This window comes from Hydra vulgaris, chromosome 03 (assembly GCF_038396675.1).
Source record: "Hydra vulgaris chromosome 03, alternate assembly HydraT2T_AEP".
Taxonomy (NCBI): Eukaryota; Metazoa; Cnidaria; class Hydrozoa; order Anthoathecata; family Hydridae; genus Hydra; species Hydra vulgaris.
This window is the reverse complement of record NC_088922.1, coordinates 58,674,001-58,680,000: the sequence shown is the minus strand read 5'-3', so window position 1 is coordinate 58,680,000 and position 6,000 is coordinate 58,674,001. Positions and strand designations below refer to the sequence as shown.

General features: G+C 34.1%; 1 protein-coding gene across 1 annotated transcript in view; it reads left to right on the top strand.

The window, feature by feature from the left end:
- The window catches only part of LOC100212580 (midasin), a 186,762-nt gene that overhangs the window by 619 nt on the left and 180,143 nt on the right, over window positions 1-6,000 (top strand). The gene's annotated exons all lie outside the window — the stretch shown is intronic.

The following is a 6,000-nucleotide window of genomic DNA, read 5'->3' as shown; positions in this document are numbered from 1 at the left end:
ATTTTTTATTTATTTATATTTAAGACTCAACCTTAAATGCTGCAACATGAACCTTTTAAACGAGGTCATTGCACAGAGAAATTATTCAAATCAACATTACACCTTTAAAAGGCATAATTTGGGTTTGAACAATTTCTCTGTGCCTTTGAACCAATTAAATGTTAACCAGATGTTCTACCACACACACACACACACACACACACACACACACACACACACACACACACACACACACACACACACACACACACACACACACACACACACACACACACACACACACACACACACACACTAGTTACTAGACATTTCTATCCTGAATATTTAACAAAATTATTATAGTAGACCACTGAAGCTTCTTGGCCCAGTTGTTTCACCATCAAGTTTTATAAAAAGAGCTCATAATGGATGTTCATTTTAATATAAGGCGCATCCAATTAGCTGTAGTTTTCTTTTTAAAAACTTTTCTAGTTTTACCACTAAGCCACTTATTGATTCAGTATTGGTAACAGTATTATCAAGAAGTACAGCTTGTATACTTTCCAAACTGTCATGTTCTTGTAAAACACTAAATGTCTTTATATGGAATACTGTTGTCATATCTGGGGCGGATCTTTTAATGATGCCCTTTCGCTTTTAGACAAGGTGCAAAAGCGCAGTGTAAACATAGTTGGAACTGCTCTTGTAGTCAACCTCCAACCATTATCACATCTTCAAAACGTTGCTTCTCTTTCTCTTTTCTACAAATATTATAATGAGCACTGCTCTAAAGAGCTAACGTCTCTTGTGCCATCTACTAAAATTCATTCTCGTGTTACTGTTCCTAAGTGCTCCAAAAACTCATATTTATCTAGTTTTTTCCTGGAACATCAGTTCTTTGAAATTCGCTTCCTTTATCTTGCTTTCCTGATTCATATAATTTGCAATCTTTTAAGTCATCTGTCAATCGTTATCTTGCCACACAAACTTCATCTTTTCTCTTCCATCTCTTATAGTGGTTGCTTGCAGCCTTGTTGGAAGCGAAGATGTAAAAAATAACAAAACAATAGCAACATTTTGGTAGCAAGAACTAAGCCTGTAGCACCAGTAGCAAGAATTATCCTATGAGTCAAATAATTTCCGCTTAATTTTCTATCTTCATAAGTAAATGTGACGTGATGTCCAGGTTCAATGTATTTCTTTAGTACTTTTCCTTGAGGTGAGTTTATTTTACTTGTTTTAATTATCTCATCGAGCTTGCCATCGACTCCAAGACAAATTAACTGTTTCTTTTTGTTCTAAGTCCACATCTTCACTAATGATTGTTACTTTTGACTCGGCCCTATCTGATTTGCATTTGTCAATCAAATTATCTTATATCAATGTCTTTTTTCAGGAGATGTTTAATGTCATGTAATAAAGCATTTGCAAGAGCTGCACCTATCCTAAAAAAAGCTAATAAAATAAAATGCTTTCCATTTCATCTACTACAAATATTTCATGTAGTTATAAAACATTTACTTCTGTATTACCACTCCAATCAATCACTTGTTTTTATCAACTAGCTTATGAGACTGTTTGTTGTTCTTTATCAAGTCTTTGAATCCTTTTGATAAATATTCTTTCTATGGAAGAAATTTGATATACACCTTTTGGACCAATTTTTTTCCTTTGATCACGAAGGTAAGCTCTGTCTTCAAAAGGTACTTTATTAATTTGAGAGCAAAGGCATACAATATGTTTTTCAGTGCAATTTTCTTTATTCCATGAGACTTTTGCAACAATAAGTGAATTAAATGAAAGAGAAAGAAGAAAATAAAAACATAATTATTTATGGAATACCTGAATTCGAAATGGAATTTTAAGCAGATAAAAAAGCAGACGATGGCAAAAAAAATCAAATAGATTTTTAATGTAATTGGCAAAAGCAATGTTTCACCAGTTTATGCAAGAAGGCTAAAATCTAAAGACACAAATAAACTTGATCCAATAATAGTTGAACTAAGTGATTTGTCAAGAAATCCACTTCTAACAGAAAAAATTTGAGAGAAAGAAGGTTACAAATCAATTAACATAAGTCCAGATTTAACTGAAGCACAAAGAAGACTTTATTAAGAAAGAAAAGAAATGAAGCAAACAGTGTACTTGCTGAAGACTTGCCTTTTCAATATGGCATTTGTGGAAATCAGATCGTCAAAATTAAAGTTCAACAGTACTAACAGTACTCTGTATAGAAAAGACAGAAATGATGGGCGCAGAGGAGGTGGTGTGTGTCTATATGTTTCTGAAACTATTAAATCATCAGTGATAAGCGATGCTGTTTTTAACTTAAGTAATATTGAACAAATTTGGCCAACAGTGTGTTTTGAAAACAACAAGTATTTAGTTGGTTGTATCTACAGACCAAATGATTTTGTTGACACGAATGATTTTGATTTGGTTTTCAAAAAGACTAAAGACTATGTTGATAGAAAATGATACAAAGACTTACTAATTACAGGGGATTTTAGTTTCCCATCAATCGTATGGTCAAATTGATACATCACAAATATTAAAAATGAAAATGGCATTGAACATAAATTTAGTGAAACTCTTAGCAAAACATTTCTATATCAGCATGTAAATGTTCCAACTTTTCAAATATCAAATAATTTTGCTACTAATACTCTTGATCTAATCTTCACAACTCAGCCAGGAAGCATCTGTGCTATTGATTCAAGATCTGTCCTCAGTAACATAAATAAAGGTCATATGGTCAACTCTAATTAAAAAAAAGCAAAATCTTAGATACCTGAACTGTGCTTGTAAATGGAAAGATTTTACTATGTGTAAAGAGTACAAATTGACTTGCAAATCACTTTAAAAAGTAATTAAAATAACTTTCATATGAAAATGTTTTAGATAAACGATCCAAATTGAATCCGAAACTTCTGTATAAATACCTAAACAGCTAACAACAAGTCAAAGAATCAATCAGAGCCTTAAAAACAGCAAATGGTGATCTAACTCAAGAACCTAGAGAGATAGCTAATCTACTCAAATAAATGTTTCCAAGATGTTTTCATAAATGAAAAAAAAAGCGAACTTCCATATTTCACAATTGAATTTAGTATAAATCACTCAAAGTTTGTTGATCTAGATCCAAATTATATTAGCTACGAAATGAAATTAGATAAATTAAAAAACCTTTATCTAAATAAAGTATGTGGTCCTGAAAATATGCATCCATTTCTGCTCAAAAACTGTGCGGAAGCAATTGCTATTTCTCTGACATAAATTATTAGGGCATCTTTAACTAATAGTCAGCTTCCAGTTTAATTTAAATCAGTATATGCAATGCCACTATTCAAAAAAGGTGATAAGACTCTTCCCAGCAATTATTGTCCAGTTTTATTGACTTCTGTTCCATGTAAAATTATGGAAAGTATAATTGGAGCTAAAGTGGAAGAGTACCTTCATAAATATAATCTACTAGCAAAAGAGCAACATGGTTTTGTTAGAAACAAATCATGTACCATTAATCTTTTAAAAAGCATTGACTACATTTCATCAAGCTTAGATGTTGGTATTCCAGTTGATATAATTTTGTTAGATTTTGCTAAAGTCTTCGACACAGTTCCGCACAGGAGACTGTTTTTTTTTTTTTTTAACATCTTTGCTTCCAACAAGGCTGCAAGCAGCCACTAATTAAAGTTGGAAGTTACTGAAAGAGAAAAGATGAAGATTGTAGAGCAAAATAACGATTGACGGACAACTTAAAGGATTGCAAATTATATAAATCAGGAAAACAAGATGTAGGAAGCGAATTCCAAAGAGCTGATTTTCAAGGAAAAAAACTAGACGAATAAGCGTTTTTGGAGCACTTAGGAACAGAAAAAGGATGAGACTTAATTGAATGACAAGTAACACGAGAAGGAATTTTAGCAAATGGCACAAGAGACACTAGCTCTTTATAGCAGTGCCCATTATAGTATTTGTAGAAAAGAGAAAGAGAAGCAACATTGCGACGATGTGATAATGGTTGGAGGTTGGCTGCAAGAGCAGGTCCAACTATGTTTACACTGCGTTTTTTCACTTTGTCTAAAAGAGAAAGGGCATCATTAGAAGAACCGCCCCAAATATGGCAATAGTATTCTATACAAGGCTGGATTTGAGATTTATAGAGATAGAGAATAGAATCCGAAGTAAGAAAGTGACGAGCTCGATAAAGAGATGCAACCTTAGCAGATGCTAATTTTGCTACTGATTTGATATATGGTTTCCAAGAAAGATTGGAAGTAAGAGTTAATCCTAGAAGACGAAGAGTAGATGACTCATCGAGTACATCACCATTCATAAATATAGGAAGATCTAAATTATTGCGATAGCAATTGGCTGAAAAAAATTGAGTTTTATCTGAATTAAAGTTCACCAGCCACTGTGAGCCCCATGCTGTAGCAGAAGCGAAATCCTTTTAAGGCTCAAATGCCCCCTCCAAGCAATCAGAGATTGTTGGCTTCTTATCGCCACAAGAATGAATGGTCGTATCATCAGCAAACAATGGCACCTTACATGTAAGAATATCTGGAAGATCGTTAATGTAAATTAAAAAGAGTATAGGGCCAAGGATAGAACCTTGAGGAACCCCTGAAGTTACTGAATATGAAGAAGAGTGCTGTCCATGGAGGACAACTTTTATACTACGATTGGAAAGGAAGGATTCAATAATCTTAAAGATGTTGCCAGATACACCATAAGAAGAAAAAATATGGAGAAGACCAGCATGCCAAACTTTATCAAAAGCTTTTGAAATGTCAAGAGCGATGGCCTTAACCTCTACACCTTTATCTAATGCACAATAAAACCTATCAGTTATTACTGTTAGCAAATCAGCTGTAGAATGAGAAGATCGAAATCCATATTAATGGTCAGAAAGTAAGTTATTAGATTCAAGATGAGAGATTAAGTGTTTGTTAATTAAAGATTCAAAAACCTTGCTTATGATAGGAAGAAGACTAATGGAACAGTAGTTAGACGAATCTGATTGCTCTCCAGAATTTTTGAAAGATAGGGATAACAGATGCTGCTTTCCAGCAGGCTGGAAAACAAGACTCTGATAAGCACTTGTTGAATAGTTTCGAGAGTATAGACAACAGCTCCGGAGAACACTTCTGCAAGACAATAACAGGTATGTTGTCCAGGCCACAAGCTGTAGAAGAGTCTATGCAGGAAATCACTTTAGATACAGAAGCTGGAGTGATATGAATGTCAAGCAATGGATCAACCTGTTTGTTGGCAATATCAGGTAGAACGCAACTAGTGGAATCAAGAGATGATATTGATGAAAAGGTTTTAGCAAACAATTCAGCTTTGTCTTTAGGTGAGGTGACAAAGTCTGAACCATACAAGAGAGGTGAAATTAAAGATTTGCCCTTATTATTGATATTAATAAAGATTCTCCAGAAGTCACGAGAACCTAATTTTTGAGATAAGATACGAGATTTCATGACCTGAGAGTAGCGGGTTTTGGCGTTAGATAAAACCTTTTTACAATCGTTTCTAGCAGTAATAAACAGACATCTGTTTTCTAGAGAATTATTTTGCTGATAAATATGGAAGTAATGGTTTCAATTGGCAATAACATCAGCACAGTGTGAGGAAAACCATGGAAAAGAGTGCGGCTTGACCTGAAATCATCGAGAGGGAATAAAAGATTCCATGCCAGCCTGAATCCACAAAGTTATGTAAGAAGCACATTTGTCGACAGGAAAACAAAAGATTTCTACCCAAGGGCCATCACGAAGAAAGTCGCGGAAAGAATCCCAATTGGAAAGTTGACAATTTGAGTTAATGATTGAGAAAGGGAAAAGTTGTGGGCTTTAATGCCTGCTGAATCACTGACACTAGAGCCAAGCCATTTAGAGTGGTGAGCATTAAACTCACCGACAACAACTATATAGCTGATGGATAAAGAGAGAGGACTTGGTCAATATGATCAGAAATAACATCAAAAAGAATGCTGTCTTGAGATGAAGGAGAGCG